This window comes from Rhinopithecus roxellana, chromosome 13 (genome assembly GCF_007565055.1).
Source record: "Rhinopithecus roxellana isolate Shanxi Qingling chromosome 13, ASM756505v1, whole genome shotgun sequence".
In the NCBI taxonomy this organism is placed as follows: domain Eukaryota; kingdom Metazoa; phylum Chordata; class Mammalia; order Primates; family Cercopithecidae; genus Rhinopithecus; species Rhinopithecus roxellana.
The window spans coordinates 78,491,415-78,511,913 of NC_044561.1; the positions used below are offsets into that span (position 1 = coordinate 78,491,415).

Genomic DNA, 20,499 nt, shown 5'->3' on the forward strand with positions numbered 1-20,499 from the left:
TGTTCACACCCACTGGCTCCGGCAGGACAAAAGAATTCTGTCCTTCATCAGTTTGTGCCTGCAGCCTGCAGAAGGGCTTGAAGTGGATGAACTGTTCCCTCTGCTCCCCACTCTGGGGCTTGTCCAGCTGGTCTCCCACTGTTCTCGGCACACCACCAGGTAGTGAGAGCTAACTGAGTTACGAACAGACGTGGAGTGCTGAAGAGAAGCGGGGGCACCCCACAAGGCACTGTGTGAAGCACTTTGTATGCATGCACAAATGGGAAATGTCTGTTTGGCTCCCATGTCTGGTTCATTGTGAATGCAGTGCCTCGAATGGTGCCTTGCCTTTTACCAGGGCCAGGATCCCGGCTGAATTATTTCTCACATTTCCTCTCTGCAGGAGCAATAAATGACCAGCTGAATTCCCTTCCAACATTTACTCAAGGGCTATATTGTTGAGTTGAGTGTAAATATAGAGTATTATGCAGAGATATTTCTAGCTCATTTTTTTCTAGCTATGTGTTATTACTTGCCGTGCAACCAACCACCCTAAGAGTTGGTGGCTTAAAATGGAGTCATCTTATTTTCTGGGTTGGCAAGCGAAGCTGCACTGGGATGCTTGACTCTTGGTCACTGATGAAGCCGCAGTCAGCTGGAGTAGATCGGCACACTACAGCCTCATCGACGTGTCTGGCGGTGAGTGACAGCTGCTGGCTGCACTACCTCAGAAAGGGTCCATTGCCACTTTCGCTTCCTTATAGTGCTCCAAGACTGTTATGGGTTCAGTCCAGACCCAGATCCCAGGACCTCCTCTTCTTGACGGGAGCTGTGGCAATGTCACTGTGTCAAGGGCTGTGTGCAGCAGGATGAGAGGAAGTGTTGCAGCCCCTGTTACAAACACATCACATGGGGCCAAATATTCCAGAAGGAAGGAAGATTAGCATGTGTCGACGCATACTTATACACACACATACACTTGTACACATACACACCTGTGTGCGTTTTCATGTGGACATGGGTTCATTTATTTAGTCCCACTGTATGAAAAAAGTACATTGGACCCTTTGCAAGGCATTACTCACATTCTTGAGATAACAGCACTCATCTCTCACTTAGAGATGGAGGAACCAGAGCAGATAACTCAGCATGGCCATGGGGCTGTAAGGGACAGAGCTGGCATCTGGACCCTCATCCCCTGTGAGCCTGGGCTCTTGCTGTGTCTCTTGCAACACTCACCTCAGTAAACCTAGAAGCATAGCAGTTGCCAACTACAGCACTGATTTGCTACCTCCAAATGTTTAAATAAAAGGATGGTAAAAATTTGTTTTTTATTATATTGTTACATAAGACAAAGTTTAAGCATTATATTTCTTGACCCAAAATCCAGGTTATATAAGTTTACTTAAGGCAAATTAAACCATAAGTGAAAGTCTGCAAGCTCTGTGTTGCTAGCTTCTCCAGCTGAAGCCATTTCTTCCCTCCCGTGGCCCAGCCAGGGACAACTACTCCCAAACCCCCACCCCACACCCACCGACCCTCTCCCCCAACCTTGGCCGGTGATTCCCTGGCTGCTCAAAGCGTGTCCTGTGGGAAAGCAGCACTGTCATCACTGGCACTTGTTAGAAATGCAGACTGTCGGCTGGGCGTGGCGGCTTATGCCTGTAATCCCAGAACTTTGGGAGGCCGAGGCAGGTGGATCACGAGGTCAGGAGATCGAGACAATCCTGGCCAACATGGTGAAACCCGGTCTCTACTAAAAAAAACAAAAAATAGCTGAGCGTGGTTGGCACGCACCTGTAGTCCCAGACACTCAGGAGGCTGAGGCAGGAGAATCGCTTGAACCCCGGAGGTGGAGGTTTCAGGGAACCGAGATCGTGCCACTGCACTCCAGTCTGGTGTCAGAGAGAGACTCCATCTCAAAAAAAAATTAAATAAATAAATAAATACATGAAAGAAAAAAAGAAATGCAGACTCTCGGGTTCCAGCAACCCACTGGACCAGAGCTCTCATGCCTGCAAATCCCCAGGTGTTGTGTGCGTGCATTAGAGTTTGAGGAATGGTGCTTGAACAGATATTTCAGTAAGCAAAACTGATTCAGGCGCTTCTTTAATATTATAGACTAAACTCAATGTTTGGTCTTTACATTATTTGTATATCAACCAATTGTTAAATATCCCCAGGTGAATCTAACATGCAGCGAAACTTGAGAACCACTCTGGACTCGTGCTACTCAAAGTCTATGGATCAGCAGCAATGGCATCAGCCCAGGGCCTCCACCTGGCTACCCAGCCCAGGCAGGGGGTTGCTGCCTCTCCAGCACCCACCCTGCCCTCTCTTGTGCCATCCTGCCCACACACCATACCCAACTTCACACCCACCAGCAAACCACTGACTGTTCTTTTGATTTCATAAATATACCCAGTCTTCCCTTCCCACACCTACCCTGTGATGTGGCCTTGGCATGCCTGTCACTGAGACCTGGGGTGACACTCCCTGGCTGAGTGGAGGACCCACTGCTGAATGTCAGTGCTTCACCCTGCCCACCTTCACCTGGAGGCTGGAAGAGTTAAGTTCTCATTAAATCCTCACGTGTACCCCATACTTTATTACCAAGGGTGGCCATGAGACACAGCTTGGGCCAAAGATGTCTCCTGGGGGATCTCTGTCCACCTTTTTCACTTCTTGCCTTGACCTCATATGTGATATCGGGGGCAGTAGCAGCCATCTGGGAGCCAGGAAAGACCACAAGGACTATAGAGATCCAGCTCCAACCACACTGAGCTGCTGAGTCAGTAGCTCCTGCTTCCAGACTCTTCCAGGTATGGAAAACTCCATTGTTCAGCTCCTAAATAACACTCAGCCATGTTCAGTCTTCTGTCATTTGTTGTGGTACCATTTCTATGTTGTATACACACACTTGCTAAAAGAGCTCTTTCTTTAAAGGAGATATTACTGTACGAAATAAAGAAAACAAGAAGGCAATAAAAAAACTGTATCCAAATTATATCAAAATTAGCTTTGCCACTGATTTCTGCTTAAATCTGGAGAAGTCACTGATCTACAAGGACCTGAAACTTCCAAAATTTTCCCACTTTTCCTTTCTGTCTTTTTGGTGAGAACGTTGGAGAGAGACGGAATTGAACAAAATTCCGAAGACCTATAATTCCCTTATGTAATGACGAACGCGTCCATCTAACGGACAAAGTTGGTGCTATAAATCTATGTCCCAGGTTCTGCATTATGGACTCAAGTATGGTACCACACTCTAGAATATACTTTTAAAGAACAAGTTGACACACTAAGAATGTATACAGACAGTGGAAAATAATTAAGACTATGTGTCTTACTCTGTTTTGTGTTGCTGTAACAGAATACCTGAGACTGAGTAATTTATAAAGGCAAGAGGTTTATTTAGCTCAGTTCAAGGCCATGGCCCTGGCTTCTGGTAAGGGCTTTTGTGCTGCATCATAACATGGCGGAGATGGTCCAAAGGGAAGTGTAAACGCAGGGAAAGAGACCAAACAGAAGGAGGAACCCTCTTTATAACAACCTGCTCTGGCTGGAGCGCTAATCCAGTCTCAAGGAAGAAAGAACCCACCACTTCAAGAATAGCACCAAGCCATTCATGAGGAATCTGCCCCCATGACCCGAACACCTCCCACTGGGCCCCACCTCCAAACACTGCCACACGGGGGATCAAATTTCAGCATGAGTTTTGGTGGGAATAAATAATTCATACTCAAACCACAGCACTCTAGAAAATCCATGTATTAAACAAATAGATCTAGATGAATTTCTAGTAAGAAAAGGCTCTACTTTTCATTATTTTGTGATCTAAAGACCTACTGTGTGTAGAGCAAGTAATTGGAGTATTTTGTTTTTCAGTATCTGCATCAGATCATCTTTTCTAAAGGTGGACACAACACTACTTCCCATCCCACATCTATTCCTGGATATGGCCCCAATACTCCTCTCAGTGAAACGTGGGGTCTCTGCTCCTTCCCATTGAACCCAGGTAGATTTGAGACTCACCCTGATTAGAAGGAGTGTGACATGACCTGACCTCTGAGGCTAGGTCAGAAAAGATCATGCAACCTGTCTTCTACTAGAACACTCAAACCGGAGCCTTGACCTTCCTCTTACGAAGCTTAATACCTCAAGGCTGCCATGCTGTGAGAAAGGCCAATGTCGTTCATGTGGGGAGACCACGTGCAGCACGCCAGAGTTTACAGTTACCCGGCTGACCCCCAGTCGTCCCAGGCCCCCACTCTTCTGGCTCCAGATACACTCTGACAGCACCTGCCTGAGAGAATGGGGCTGGACGCGCCCAGCCGACCCCTCCAAAATTCCCAACCCTCAGTAGTTTTCATGCTATACATTCTGGGGCAATCTGGGCAGCAACAGGTAGCCAGGACTGTACTTGAATTCGTCTGATGCCATCTGTTGTTTCTCGTGTAGGCACCTGGATCTCAGCAAACCCCACTGGTGCAGACTGAATTCTGAAGCCACATCCAACTTCCACCTTCTAGGTGCACGGATGCCTCCGTGACCTCTGCCCTATCTTGCACCCTCTGCCGAGAAGACCCCTTCTTTCTACTCTTCCAGGCTAGTCACTTTCGCATTCTGAGTCTTGGCTGCATCTTGCCACAGCATCCCTGCTCCTGCAGTCCCGGTGCCTGCCTGTATCGCCATTTTGCACCGTGTCAAGCAAAGTGAGGCTTCGCACACTAGGCAGGGCCTCTGAACGCCCTTCTTCCATGAGGGACCACAGCCTTTCATCTCTGTCCCTGGGGTCTGCCACAAGGTCAAGCAAATGGCAAGTCCTCAATACATGGTGAATGAACTACTCTTGAAAACGTGTCCACTGTCGTAGGGCTTAGAGCCAAGACTACCAGCCACAGGCAGGAGCATGCACACGCATGCTCAGAGGAGAGGGGCCTCCTCAGACTGGGAGTCCTATGGGGGGAATGCAGAGCACGCTCTTTCAAGAGGCAGGGAGGTGCCCAGGCGAAGGCCGGGAAGAGTAAACATTGGCTGAGCACATCATGTGTGCTAGGCTCTGGGCACAGGACGTGGGAACATAAAATACGATTAAGAAACAGATTTTCAGTCAAATGAGAGACAACAAAATAATTTCTAAACTTTTGTTTTTTTTCCAAATCAAAACAGTAATCAAGGATCAAGTTGAAAATCAGAAAAGTACATAACATAGAAAATGAAATCCACATCTAACTCCATGCCTGGAGCTACTCATGGTGGTACTGGCATCTCCTGCAGTCCCTTCCCACACATGCACACCTTTCTCTGCATGCGTGTGAGTGCCCACGGCTTGGATTCCCGCTGCATCACACTGCAACCACAGCGTGCATTGCATGCTTGACACAGACACCCTTCACTCAACTCTAGGAGGCTCCAGGCTTTCCACCTCCCCCAATCAGGTATGAATGTGGACGTGTAGCCAAACCACTATATCCAGACCTCTGATTACTTCCGAAGGATAGATGTGTGTTTAAACAGGTTTTTTTAAGTGGCAAAAACAACATGTTTATGTTTATGAATTCAAATCATACCAATGCATAGAAAATTAAAACTATGGAAGTTCCTATTTCCATTCTACTCCTCATGACTACATACCATTAACAATGTGGAGAACAGCTTCAAGAATTATCTGAATAAATATTTAAACTTCACTCCCAGAGAATAACATATTCACACAAATGTTTAACATATTTTCCTCTAGCTTTCCATCCTTAGTAGTTTACCACGGACATTGATCCACGTAAATACATATCTAGCACAGCCCTGGCCAATGGGCCAGGGATTTAAAATAATGGAATCATTATTTTAAGAACATCATGATAGCTGCATCATATTTAACCATCCCCTTTTGACAGACATTTAGTTTTCTTCTGACAGTTCATTACTTGAAGTCAAGATGCACATACTCTGCGTGTATCTTAGAAATGTTTTAGTGGTTCTTTTATGGGGCCAAGGATATAAGGGAAGGACCTCAGTGAACCTTTCAGTGAGACTTTTAAGACAAGAGATTCAACCTCCCCAGAGATCCCAAGGGCTGCCTCAGGTGCCTTTACTGAGCAACTGGAATCTTTGAGGCTGGGCAGTCATTTTGGAAAGAAGTGTCTTCCCTAACTTCAATGTGCATTTTCATCATTACAAGTAAAGATGCACAGCCGGGCATGGTGACTCACGCCTGTAATCCCAGCAGTTTGGGAGGCTGAGGCAGGTGCATCACAAGGTCAGGCATTTGAGACTAGCCTGGCCAACATGGTGAAACCCCATCTCTGCTGAAAATGAAAAAATTAGCCGGGTGTGGTGGCATGCACCTGTAATCTCAGCTACCCAGGAGGCTGAGGCAGGAGAATCACTTGAATCTGGGAGGCAGAGGTTGCCGTGAGCAGAAATCACGCCACAGCACTCCAGCCTGGTTGACAGACTGAAGCTCCATTTCAGAAAAAACAACAACGACAAAGACCAAAAAACAAGAAAAGATGCACGTATGTTTTTCCATGTATTTGTTTCTTAGTTATTTCCACTTCTTCCCACCTTTTTCTCCATTGCAGGAACTCAGTTTTTAATAAGGTTGTTTGTGTTTTCTTCTTTGCTCTGGGAGGATTATTAAGCATTTAATTTGTTGCAAATGTTTGTTTCCAGATTATTATATGCTTTCCAATTTTGTTTACAGTGCCTGTTGTATAGAATGTGTACATATATTTAATCTTTATCAATTATTTTTCTCTTGGGATTACTGATAAGATGTTCAGGCTGAATTTATTCATGCTTTTAAAATATTTATTTAGCAATGCTTTTAAAATACATTCAGAACTTTTTATGAAATGGGGAGGTATAAATTGACTTTATAGCCCACCTACCTACTTCCAAAGTGCTCCACACTGACTAATTCAGCTCTCCCCGCCGGCTCCCACACATTCACTAGGCTCTTGGGGCTGGCATCCGTGTCAGAGTTCTCTGTCTGACCTACTTGTCTGCATGGCAGATTGAATGTATGGTTCATAAATTCTTCATACACCTCCCTTCAAAAGTGAGTCTAACTTGCCTCCTTGATTCTGGGCTGGCTTAGAAACTTGCCTATAATCAACAGAATCCTGTGGCACTGACCCAGAATGGCTGTGGAGATGGGGCAGGAGAGCGTGCAGCCTTGACCGTGTTCACATTCACTTTTGGAGCAGAAGCCTCGGCATGTGAAGTCTGGCCACCCTGACACCATGCTGGGAGGAAACCCAGGGAGAGGTCACGTGTAGGTGCTCCTGGTCCAGGCTTTGAGTGAGCCCAGCCCAGGCAAGGACTCCAGTCCCAACCATGTGAGTCTTCTCAGCTGAGGTCACGGGAGCCATGGAGCAGAGATAAGCCGTCCCCACTGTGCCCTTTCAAATTCCTGACCCACAGATCCATGAACTCTAAGTTTTGGGGGCAGTCTGTTATGCAACAGTAGAAAATCAGAATAGCCTGTTAACTACATGCCAGTAACTAGAATCTTACATTTCCAATTAATGCAGTTTTTTTTATTGTGGCAACACACACACACATACACACACCCCATAAAATTTACATAATCTTAACCATTTCTTAGTGTATAGTTCAGTAGTGCTAAGTATATTCACATTGCTATGCAAGGGTTCTCCAGAACTTTTTCATTTTGCACTTATGCAACTCTACACCCTTTAAACGATAACTCCCATCTCCCCTTCCCCAGACCCTGACAACCACCATTGTACTTTCTGCCTCTGAGTTTGAGAACTCTCATTACATCACATAAGTGATATTATACCGTGTGAGCCTTTTGGCTCTGGTTTATTTCACTAAGCTTAGTGTCCTCAAGGTTCATCATGTTGTAGCCTATGACAGAATTTCTTTTCTTTGTAAGGCTGAACAATATTTCACTGTATGTGTTTAGCACATTTTGCTTATCTACTCATTTGCTGATAGACACTTGGCTTGCTTCCACATTTGACCTATGGTGAATAATGTTACTATCAAAACGGGCATGTGCCTATCTTTTCAAGACTCTGCTTTCAATTATTTTGGATATATACCCAGAAGTGGGACTACTGGATCATATGGCAAATCTATGTTTAGTGTTTTTGAGGAACCTCCACACTATTTTCCCTAGCAACTACATCCTCTCACAGTTCCCCAAGTAGTGCACATGGGTTCCAATTTCTAAACATCCTTACCAATCCTTGTTATTTTCTGTGATTTTTTTGACAGTAGCCATACTAATGGATTTGAGGTCAATTAATGTAATTTGAACACTTCGTTTTATTATCTGGTAGGACATTTCTTCACTGAAAAAAATTTAGTACTGTAGCCTGATTATTCTTTCATGAACTTTTGAATAATTCTGTCAAGCTCAAAAGGCAATATAATATTGGCATTCTGATGGAAATAGCATTATATAGGTCTTAAACATTTCTTGACAGTTTTTTGTAGATATTTCATCTTTGGTTGTTCTGCTAACACCACACCAGTGTTGGTGTGGGCCCAGGTGCCAAGGACACCTAGAAGCAGGAATGCTGAAATTGGAGGAAGGATGCTGGGAAGAGGTGATGATCAAGCTAAGCCTTTGAACCTCAGAGGAGATTAGCAAGAGGCAAGAGGCAGCCAACTGCAGGTGGGGGAGGTGTGGGACTATGTGATGTGTGTGTGTGTGTGTGCACATGTGGGACCATGGCGTGTGTGTGTGTGCAGGCATTTGTGTGTGCACATGTACTTGTGCACGGCAGGGGCAGGAGTAACTTGGTGTTCTGGGCACCTAGAGAAATGGGGATGAGGCTGGAGGGTGAACAGGGACTGACAGGACAGCCTTGCCTTGTATCTTTCCCAGGCAGCCTGTTCTGTGCCAGTAGTGGGCTTTGAGAGGAGGGCCCCAGAGGCGGATCTGCACTTCAGACAGCTCACTCTCCTGGCAGTCCTGGAGGCAAGAGGCACAATGCAGCAGGCAGGGAGAGCTTGCAGGAAGCTACTGAGATGATCCAGCAAGAGATGAGTGTGCTTTCGGGGCCAAGGGTGGAAAAGATGCAAGAGAGAGGCAGGAAATACTTAGATCTAGTGATGAGGAAGAGGAAGGAGCACAGGGGCTGAGGGAGTTTCTGGTGTGGATTCCTGGGTTACTAAGTATCATTATCAGAGGACGGGGCATGGAAAGGGAAGTCCGAGGGGCTGGAGGGAGCAGACAGAGAATGGGTTCACTGCGGCTGCTGCCCCAGAGAACATCCCAGAGATGACGTTGGGTAAGGGGTAGGAACAGGAAAATACACAGGGCAGCCAGTTGTGAACATAGGAAAGCTCAGTTGGTAGCGGTGAGTCCTGTCCCTGGGGCCATTCCATTCTGACAGAGAAGGTCTGGTGGGCGGAATCCAAGGAGGCTGAGGGCTAGGGGAGAAGGTCTCAGAAGAGAGGGAAGAACCTGTCAAGATGGGGCTCCCAAGTCACTCTCCAGGGCTGGACCAGGCTCTGGTGGAGACAGAGACCCTCTGATTTGGGTCCCCAAGAAACAATTTGCATCCTTGTTTTTACTCTAATTAGGCACCAACTTAGCCTTCAGGAGTGACTGAAACAGTTGGCAGAGCCCAACTCACCAAATATACATTTCTGTAATATTTCAAGCTCTCAATAGAAATTCCAGGAAGATCAGCATTTCTGGGCAGTGTCTAAAGAGAAAGAACATTTCCATCTTCCGGGAAAAGCCTTATGCTGAGAGCAAGACAAGAACACAGTGCCCACGAGGTCTAAAAGTTGACCTGCTGTCCTGCGGAGTTCAATATGATGTTCTCTCTAAATGTCTGGGCCTCTGGCATTACAAGAATGCGACTTCCCCTCTGCCTGCCTGGGAGTTCTGTGGGAGGCTTCTGTTCTCCTAGACTTTTCTAGGTGCATGACTCCTGGCCTGGCCTAGGACCTGGGCCTCCCCTAGCCCATGGTGCCCCTGAATGGCTGTGGTGCTCTCCTCCCAGGAAATCACCGAAAAGCACAGATGGAGAAACGTCCTCATCATGTTGTGTCCTACTTGGGGCTTGCTGGAAGCCAGAGCTGTCTGCATCTATTTGTCTACAGTGCACGGGGTCTGTCATTGTCCCAAACAGTATTCTGGGTTTCAGCAATGCCAAGAAAACTGAGCACGGTGGGTGAGAAAAAAAATGCACTTTAGAGACAAATACAAAAGCAAACAAGCCCTAGCAACTTGGGTCCCTGTGCCCTGGCTCTGCATCTGGCAGATGCAGAGGCTGGATGGCATGTTGGGGAAGCCCTCTGGGTCCCTTCTTTCCACCAAGTGTCAAACAGGCATCTGGGGAGCTTGCCGAGGGAGTCACACGGAATAGCAGACAAAGCTGAGTCTTGACCCTTCCCTCCTTGGGTTCCTCCCTGCCCTGCCTGGCGCTGCCACTCTGGTCCTTGAGAGAGACACTGAAGCAACAAGTCACCAATAGCTAAAGCTGGTGGGGTCTTCCTCAATCACCTTCATGACAACATCCAGACAGGCCCTGCCAGCTTTAATCTGACCCTTTGGGTTTGAGCTCCCTTTATTTCCCCACAATTGTTTAGCTCACCTCTATTTCATCCAGATCTGAAGAGCAGGGCCACCCTTTTAGAGCAGCCAGGTGGCTCCGTGGTGAGGCATAGGGCTTACCTGGTTCTACCAAGAAAGGATGCTTGGCCACTGGCAGGGTGGAGTTCTTGTCCAGCCCAGAGCCAAATCCTGAGGTCAGTAGTGCTGGAAGCCCACGTCTGTGTCGTAGGTCGAGACAGGTCAGAAACGCCTGGAGTTTGGAATATCTATAACCGTGTAGAAGAGCTAGTGACTGAGGTCCATCCTTTGACCAATGTTGGGCTCTCCATCAGCCCCTCCATCGCACTCCATCACACCCCAGCCTCAGTCTCCCCCAAAGGGCAAATATCTCCCAGAGCCATGGCTCTCCCTACCCTACTTCCTTGCGCTGACCTGGCCCTCTGCATAATGTCCAGGACACACTGGAGCCAGGGGCAGTGGGGTGCAGTGTACCCCACCCCCTCAGCAACCTCTGCAGGTATCCAGGACATTGCAATCGCTGGAGGACAAGATGATGGGGAGGCAGGGCAGTCACAGATAGTTTACAGCTTGGCTCTCTGATCCAGAGACCATCAGGAAGCCCTTTGCTCCCACTGTCTATGAGTCTGGGTGCTACAGTCCCAGGTGCACCTGGAGCAAGGCTGAAGTAGTAGAACAGACTAGCTGGTGACTGCAGTGCCAGACTCTGGGTGGGACAGATGGGTGACTGCAGGACAATCAATGGGATGCAGGAGAGCTTAGGGAGGAGGGAGGTGCCCATGTGGCCCTGCTCTGGTAAAAAAAAAAAAAAAAAAGTTTGAGGACAGGCTATGGCCCAACACCAATGGTGAGATGGTAGGGCCACCTGGTCACTGCAGCACTCACTGAGCAGCCCTGTACTACTTTGCCCTGTAGGCATGTGAAAAGCAACAGACAGAACCGTTGCTGGGATTACGGATGCAAACTCATTTTTGTGTCCCAAGAGTGTGACGCATGTTTTTCCTGGAAAGGTATGTGGCAAATCAGAAATTTGAGGTCTAGCAATAGGCAAGGAAGGAAGCTACAGAATTCTGCACATATTGAGTCAACAGATACATTTCATCTCTATGGTTCTAAAATAGACTGTGATGTCCTCAAATACATCCAGGGCTCCGATTCACAGCTAATACAGCTACACCCAGAACATTCAGATTAGCAAGTGTACCAATGAATGTTACACAAGAGGACCCACACGAGCAGGGCCACAGCGGATGAGTGGATGGCAGAAGGACAGAAATGCAGCTGGACAAATGACCCTCCTTGCTCCAGGCCACATGAGTGGGATAGACAGCTATGCTGCAGGCTGTATGGTCCTTACCAAGTCCAGAGCAGTTAGGAGAGGCTTCCAGTTAGTGATCTCATTGTGAACAAAGTGAAAACAATGGACTGTGTGAAGCTGTGATACTTAATATAATATCCACAGCATTTTTCTTTTTTTTTTTTTGAGATGGAGTCTCGCTCTGTCACCCAGGCTGGAGTGTAGTGGCATGATCTCGGCTCACCGCAAACTCCGCTTCCCGGGTTCACGCCATTCTCCTGCCTCAGCCTCCTGAGTAGCTGGGACTAGGGGTGCCCGCCACCACGCCCAGCTAATTTTTTGTTATTTTTAGTAGAGACGGGGTTTCACCGTGTTAGTCAGATTGGTCTTGAACTCCTGCGTGAGACACCGCACCCGGCCAATATCCACAGCTTTTAAAGGTCAGGATAAGAATGAAGGGCAGAGAATAAACTTAGAAATAACAAAGAAGATTATTTCCCTTGACTCAAAGTTAGCTTTCAACAAAAACCTGTTTTTGTGAGGGAATTTAGAGCACTAAACTATTATTAGAGTACTGAAATGAATGAGCTATATCTCTGGGTTTAGTATATAAGAAAAAAACTGTTAAGATACTATGCACATTAAGCTGGGCACAGTGGTTCATGCCTGCAATTCCAGCTCTTTGGGAGGCTAAGAGGGCAGATCACTTAAGGTCAGTAGTTCAAGACCAGCCTGGCCAACATGGTGAAACCCCGTCTCTACTAAAAATAGAAAAATTAGCCAGGTATGGTGGAGTGCACCTGTAGTCCCAGATACTTGGGAGGTTGAGGCAGAAGAATCGCTTGAACCCGGGAGGCGGAGGTTGCAGTAAGCTGAGATCGTGCCACTGCACTCCAGCCTGGGTGACAGCGTGAGATGCCATTTCAAAAAAAAAAAAAAAAAAAAAAAAAGACACTATGCACATTAATCAGCTCATAGTTCTTTGTTGTGGAGCCACTTGTCACAAAGGCACTATGGAAACGGTGAGGAATTGGGAGAGAAAAGTAAAGCCAAAAGAGGCAAGAGATATCTGAAAGCATTCCAAGACTGGGTTAGGATTGGTGGGACTGCCTGGTGCAGGGTCCTCTCCAAGGTCCTCATAAATACAGAGTTTCCACAGGAGATCTGCAGCAGATGAGTGCCTCTTACAGTCAATCTGTGACAGTCAATCATCTATGCCTACCAGCCCAGGCCAGTCCCTGCACTTAGACAGCATCTCAGAAACCACGCACACCACCTATCACATCTCGACTCTTTCGACTGCCCTACTCGTGCTGTGCCATCATCCCATGGGGCACTCAACGGAACGACAAAGTTTCTTATAAAGGAGACACATGGGTGATGGGCTGAGGCTGAGATGTCAGACATGAAGGTTGGCTACAGAAACACATAGGCTTTATTAAATGCACTTTTAGAAACCGCAAATAATTAACAGTGGAATTGGTACCAATCTTTTGTAGGATGAATTGGGCTTCCCCAGGGTCTACCCTAAAGCTAATGCCTCACGCTACCCACCAGCATGGCTACTGGGTTTCCACTGGGAAACTGTCCCAGGACTTAATCCCATTAGGATCTTCAGGGATAAACTCTTGTGTCTCAGACCCACGCCAGCTGAGGGTCTGTACCACCAACATGTGAGAACCAAGATTATAGGAGGAAGTTAAAAACTGACTATTGTACGCATGACAGAAGAGTGAGTTTCTACAACACTTCATTGATTTGCTTTTCTAAGCAGGGGCGTGGGAGGTGGTTCCAAATGTATTTGAGGTAAGATTACTGTATCTCCCTTTCAGAAAGATCTGTAGTTTAAAGTTGAGGCAATGGAATAAAACTTTTCTGGTTCGACTTATCTGAAATGTGTTTGCTTTTTGGTTTTGTTTTGGGCACTGAAGTTTTCTGAAAGAGAGGAAACCTAAGGAAGTAACAGATGGAGGTAACATCTGAAAGTGCCTGACCAGTGAGGTCAAGTGATAGATAACAACTGAACTTGTTGGAGACCTAAGAATTGTTCAAAATAGAAATTTACCCTAAGTGAGCCCTTTTTGAAACACCCAGTTTAAAATCCACACAAGTACTCTCTCCTTCAGGGTCATTCTCTAAATGCCACCCCAGTATTTAAAAATGAATTTTATTGACCCAAAATTCAGTTAAGAACTAAAAACCAAGCAAAAAGTGTTTTCACACTGAACACTGATCGCAACTTCCGGAGCAAAAGGCCCATGCCTCTGAAAGAATGCTAACTGAACTCTTAAATTCTTTTTACGGAACTAAGCAGGCAAACTTATCCCCTGGGCTGTGCCTTTGGAAGCAGCTTTTATTTTTATTATTTTCTACCTGTGTATAATGTTTCCTGGTTCTGTTATTTTTGGTTCTAACAGTTATTTTTGATCCCGAAGCTTATCTGTTGTTGTTCTTTAGAATTTCTATTTTTCTTTGTTTTTGGTAATTTAACAGGTCATTTATCCTACAATAGTTTAAGAAGATTTACATTTTGTTATCTGAGCCATGCTTCCATCTTGAATCATCACATATTATAAATGGAGGGTGGTGGTTTGCTGGTAATCTGTTTTAAAAATGTTTCCATCTTAGAGAATGCATCATCTAAGTTTATAAGGTAATATGAATCTAAATTTAGTTATGTTAAGGATAAATTTCATAAGCTATTGCTCACATGCCTTTCCTATACATTCTCATAAATCTTTAGCCCACATGGCTATGCATGCACCCTGGGCACATTCCTGTGCATGTGTCCGTCCACCCCAAGTGAGTGCAAACGCACTGTCCCAATCCTCACTCTTGCCAACGACAGGTTGTAGGCTCCAGACTCTGGGCTCTGCTGCTTGCTATCTGAATGATGTTAGACAAACCACATCACTTTTCTGAGATCGTTTCTTTTCAACCATATTCTTTCCAGGATTTTGAAAACCAAGAGTTAATGTTGCCACAGTTTGTTAAATGAAAAAAGACACTGGATTGAGGACATTTCATTGTCTCAAAGTTTCTCTGGGTAAAGTTTGTATTCACATGGCATTCTGAGAAAACAAATGGGACCTTCCAGATTCTGGAGCCTACGTCTGCTCATGGCACTCGGGGAAGGCCCAAGGGGAAAGAGGGAGCAGCCTGGGGACAGGAGACACTCTGCACACCTGTGTCCCCAGCACATCCCTCCTCCACTCTCCGCACAATCCAATATGCTGCCTGGATGTAAGCAACGCAGTCACAAGGGCACTGAATCATAGCTGGGGCCCAGGTTACTTCAGCTGCTCTCTGAACACAAGTTTAGGATCTCTTAGGAATCATTCAAAATGGGCATCTTGCATAGAGAATGCTGAGAAACCACATTTTTCAAACCTCCCACTGCCAACTTCATTAATCTAATTCTGGTGACGTGGTTAGAGACCTGGTCAGCCTATCTCTAATGTTTTCAGTATTGCTTTGTAGAGATTTTGACACCATGCCTCTAGTGTAGTGATGCTGCGTCAAGAGCTATGGCTCCAAAAACTTCTATCAATGCACTGCCCCAAAATGACCTTATGCAACTTTCCACTGATACAACAGGCTGTTCTGCTAGTCGCTTACCTCCCGTGTTTTGCTGGTGTTGTCAAATTAACACCCCATACTTCAGTCCTTGCCACTTTACCCACTCATTCAAAGAATTTTGCTGATAATGTGACATCTGTTCAAACTATAGGCCACAGCAGTGCATTCACTCTGAGATGGAACCTGCATTTTCCAGTGTGCATGAGGATCTGAAAAGCCAATGTGAGGGGCACAGGCCAAGCTGGAGTCATGAAAAGACAAGGTTTATTTGGGGATGGGGTGACAGGACATAAAACTGCTCACCTACAAGATGGTTATTCATCTTACAAAAGGTTAACTAAGGACGCCTTTCAATAGTGCACTTTATAAAGGTACTCAAAAGTCTGACTGACTCCTCTAAGAACGTCATTGACAATTTTTAGGAACTGCTTTTATATAAAGGAAAGCACAGAGGTGTGCAGGATGGGAGGGGGCTGGTGGAGGGAGGGCATCCTCTCCCACTGCCTCCAGTGCCTCCCTGTATGCCACACCTCTCCAGCCAGTAAAAGTCACACTGGACATCACATCTCAGCAAGCCCAGAGCCTCTTCAGAGGGCAGAGCAGGTGTGACCTGGAGGACGACCAAACATTTTCTAATTAAACAATGAAAAGTTCAGTACGCTCCATGAACCTCAGAATAGCACCGACTAGTGCCTCAGATAGAAATCTTACATAAGAAAATAACTTTCTATTCTTTGATAATAGTAATAACTCCCTAGAAAATATGATTTAAAATTAATGAGAAAAATAAGTCTGGTAGAGGACCTTTATCTCAATGTTAAATGTGGAAGAAATTAATTGCTTATAATATTTGAACTGAGTTTTAAAGTTTTTATCAAAATAATTATGTTGCCTATCATGGCTCAACCAGAATCATGTTTACGCCTTACATGAATTAGGATAAGTCTGGTCCTATTGCTAACATGTCTCTCTTCCAGAAATCTAGACTTGTCTTTCCTTCAATATCTCGCCCCTGTACGCCTTAAGGAGAGTTAACAGGTTTTCCTTTTCTACCCTAAAATGGGAATGGAGGGGGCCTTCATTTTTATTTTAATATCACCTATACTCTAATGGGGTTATTACAAACTGACATTTCTGATAGTTAGGTAACATAAAATGAAATGTCATCAGCTGGAGATACAGAGGGATGTGTTTAGAGGTGAGGTGAGTTTGGAATTTTTTTTTTTTTTTGAAGTTTATATCAAAGTAATTTTGTATTTTTAATGAATTAGTTTCTTTTATCAGACATTAACAAATTATAATTGCATATGTTTATGGGGTACAAAGTGATGCTGTGATATGCGTATACAATGTGTCATGGCTGAATGGAACTAATTAACATACTATCCAATACTTAGCATTTTGGAATGAGTTTTGAAATACTTCATCAAATAAGGCTTCCAAAACTCCACAAAAGGTAACTGCAGGTGGTGACTGGGTGGGGGGTACACAAAGCTTCAGTGCACTATTCTCTGTCTGCCACTGTGCACCACTGAAATTTTCCATAATAAAAAAGTTTAAAAATAGGTTTCTCCATCTTTTCTTTGCTTTTTTTTTTAACAAGGCCCTCTTGATTATGAGGATTCTGTTTTCATGCAGGATACGGGGGCACGGTGAGAGAGGGCGCCGATCAGCTACTAAGTCAGGCTTGCTCCTCGCAAAGAAAGGGGCGGGCGGTGGAGAGATGGAGAGAGAGGGGAGGGAGGAAACAAGGGGAGGGCGCTTCCTCAGGGCTCACAGGCCTCACACCTGTGGTGTGGACTTCCAAAAGAACGGGCCACACCACCGCCAAACACAGCACGCAATTCATCTAAAAATTCGACTTCAGTTTCTTCCCATCCGCGCCAGAACGGACATCAGACTGCCCACCGCCCGCCTCCTGGCAGCTCTTTTCATTTCGGCTGCTGCTAGGACTTCGAGACCCAGACCCCTCTTTGAAGACCACTTCCAATCCCCGACGCAGCGGCCCCTCAGGTCGCAGCCTAGCACTGAGAAGTTGGCCGGCTCTGGGGGCTGTTATGAGGCTGCTCACCCCACAGGCGCAGGTCTACGCAGCACACACACCACCTCCTTCTTTGGACTCAGACCAAACACGCTGGGCTGTAGGAGGGGATGGGACAGATACACAGACGCGCGCGAGCACGCCCCACCAACTGATTCCAACCAGAAAACGGAGCCACTGTGTAATGCCCAGCCATCCCCTCCACGACACCCCCCATCAGCCAAGCCTTCGGCCGGTGTCTGCTGCACTAAACACCAGGACATGGCCAGGGACGTCGCAGGCATCGGTCCGAGCCAGGAGCGCCGCGGCGCCAGCGCATCTGATGTCGCAGGAGGACTGTGCGCACCTGAAGTCGGGGTGCCAAGCGCCCAAACCTCTGCGTGCAAGGAAACCCCCAAAGGAAAACAGGACTACCAGAAGACTCCTTCCTCTCGTCTTTCAGAGATGTCAAACGGTCCCTCTGGCCGCCTCCTCAAAGCTCGGCTGCCAGGGCCACTCTACTAGGGTCTTGCAAAAAGCGCAAAGGGACCAAAGCCCCTTCCCTAAGAAAAGTGCCCAACTCATCCAGTGAGCCATTCTTCCCTCCCCACTGCCCAGAGAGCGCACACGAAGAGGCAGAAATCACGACTAGGAAAAAGCGAGATTCAAACTGGAACTAAAAGAGCGTATGTGCTCTCTCCCATCTCGGCGCCTGGGCTGTGGCTCCCAGGGCTGCAGGCTGTCGCGGCTGCCAGGGGCCAGACAGCTTTCGAAGGCAGGTCTTGTGCTGGCTAGAGGAAGGAGGCTCCCGGAGTCCCTGCTTCTGCCCTGGTCGCCCGTCGGGATTCCCCATCCCAAGCGCGCTTGCACCTTGCCTGCCGGCTCCGCTCGGAGGATTAGTCTGTTTCCCTTCCTACTCCCAAACAGACCTAGGTCCCCAGCTCCGCGGCCGCCCGGCTCACCAGCCCCGGCTGGTCTCCTTCGGGTCACTCCGAGGGGTAGCGCGGACCCGCAGAGCCTTGGCCCGCCGCGCGCCCCCATGGCCCTGCTGGGCAGCCTGGCTCCACTACGCTCCCAGTTCTCGGTCTCAGCAGCTCCCATCGACTTCGCACAGCAGCCCCTTCGCGTCTCCCGGGGTGGCAAGGCACCGAGGTGCAGCCCGGGCCAGCACCGACCCTTTCCTCAGCATCTTCTCCGCCGGCTCAGCTCTCCCTCCCGCCCGCGGACCCCGTGTCTCCCAAGTCTCGTCCCGGCGACCACCCGGACTTACCGCGGGCGCCACGCCGCCGCCAGGTCTGCGCGCTCTGAGGCGGAGCCAGGACTAGGACACCCGCCAGTGCCTGGCAGCCTCCCGCTCCGGCAGCCAGCTCGCTGCCCCCGCCGCGACCCCGCCCACTGCGGGCCCCTCCGCCTGCCCCCGCGGCCGAGAGGTCCGGACTTACCTCCGGGACAAGGTGACCCGGCAAGTGCGCCCAAGCGGCCGCCCGCGAGTCTGCCCAGCGAGCGAGCATGCGGGGCGGTGCGGCGCCCGCCTCTGCTCCTCCGCTCCCAGGCTCTCTCCTCCTCTGCCCTCCCTTCCGCGCCGCTCAGCTCCCCCCGCCGCTCCCCGCCCTGCGCTAGCCGCCAGCGCCCCCGGCTGCCCCGAGCGCCGGGCGCGGGGCAGCGGCTGCAGCCCGAGCGGCAGGGAGTCGGGAGCTGCGGCGCCGGGGCGGAGCCCAGTCCTCTCGGGAGAGGAAGGGGTGCTGGGAGACTATCGTCGCACGCGCCTGGCCGGTAGGCTGGGCTAGGGGCGCCTTGAGGCTAGCCGCTCAGCTAAGCTTGCGGAGCCTGGCAACGCGTGTGCTGGAGGCGGCGGGCGCGGGCTCCGGGGGAGGAGGGCAGCGAAGAGGAGGAAGGCGCAGCCCGCGCGAAGGTGGCCACCAACTTTGCCCCAGACCAGGGAGGCCCTAGCGGGGGATCCGGTCCAGAGGGTGGCCCGGGGCTGGTGTCTGACAATGTGAGGGCCACAGAGGCTGGGGGCGGGGGGATAACTGCGGGGGACTAGGAGGACAGGAATTTGCTGCCCGACTAGAGGAAGGGATGGCTCCCCTTGGTCCTAAAGGCCTCCCCAGGCTCCGGTTCGGTTTTGAGGTTCAAAATGACCCAATTTATGGGTCCGGCAAATGTTCAAGTCCTGACCAGCTAAGCCATGGAGAAGCAAGCGGGCGCGGAGTTCAGACTCCAGAGACCCCCTCAGCCCTGAGCTAGCCTGCTGTTGGCCTATGGCGGGCCAGCCCCAGTTGGAATTGGAAGGAAACTAGGGCGGTGGTAAGCTAGTCTGCGTTCTAGGAGGGGAGGAGGTGTTTGCAGTCTAGATTTCATAGAGAATCAACTATGAAAAAAAGATTTACCAGAAAGGGGGTCAAAAGTCATCCCCATCTTCATGTCTGCAGCCCCGCTAGACATGCCTGATGTTTCTTCCTTTAGGTCCCCAGAGCTGCAAGGCTGTAGTCTGGAACACTCAGAAACGGGCACTGTTCATTTCTCCCATCTAGCGGAACTTCTCAACTTGGAAGAACATGCCACCACACTTTAGTAAAGCAGCTTACTGTTCCGGAGCCCTTTCCTCAATAAAGCAGTTTCCCATCTAAGCCATTAGGTTGAGCAGATACTGTTAGACCCATTTGAGGTGGAGCGTCATTGATCCCATTTATCAGATGAAGAAATTGAAGTTTAAAAAGGGTAATTACGATTCCGTAGTGACCCAATGTGCAGGAGTAGTCTCAAGCTCGGTTCTCTGCCTCTAAGTCACTGCTCTTTCACTTGCCCAGTCTCTGAATTGACTTTTGAGGCAGGTTTTGTTTTGACAAGAGAACACCTGACTGGGCTGCAGCCAGGACTCGCCTTTGTCTCCTGGGTGCAGTTTGAATTTGAAAGTGGACTCTTCCTAATATAGCAAGCAGGCACCTTGTTGAGTGCAGCCTAACCCGTGGGGCCCCAGGTCACCTGGCTGTGTTCCCTCCAAAAGTGAGGGTTGCAGAAATTAAAGGAAGAAAATACTTTTGCAGTTGTGTCCTG

General features: G+C 48.2%; 1 protein-coding gene across 4 annotated transcripts in view; it reads right to left on the minus strand.

Moving 5' to 3' along the window:
• The window catches only part of SYNDIG1 (synapse differentiation inducing 1), a 200,446-nt gene extending 181,014 nt beyond the window's left edge, over window positions 1–19,432 (minus strand). Inside the window, exon 1 of one of the 4 annotated variants that reach the window (XR_004052917.1) lies at window positions 18,405–18,677. The gene's annotated coding sequence lies outside the window, so the exon portion shown is untranslated. Of the gene's footprint in view, window positions 1–18,404; window positions 18,678–18,712; window positions 18,833–18,884 lie in introns of those variants that run through there. The other 3 variants (XM_030915892.1, XM_030915894.1, XM_010361701.1) reach the window with 3 other exon arrangements.
• Between the last annotated feature and the right edge of the window lie 1,067 nt (window positions 19,433–20,499).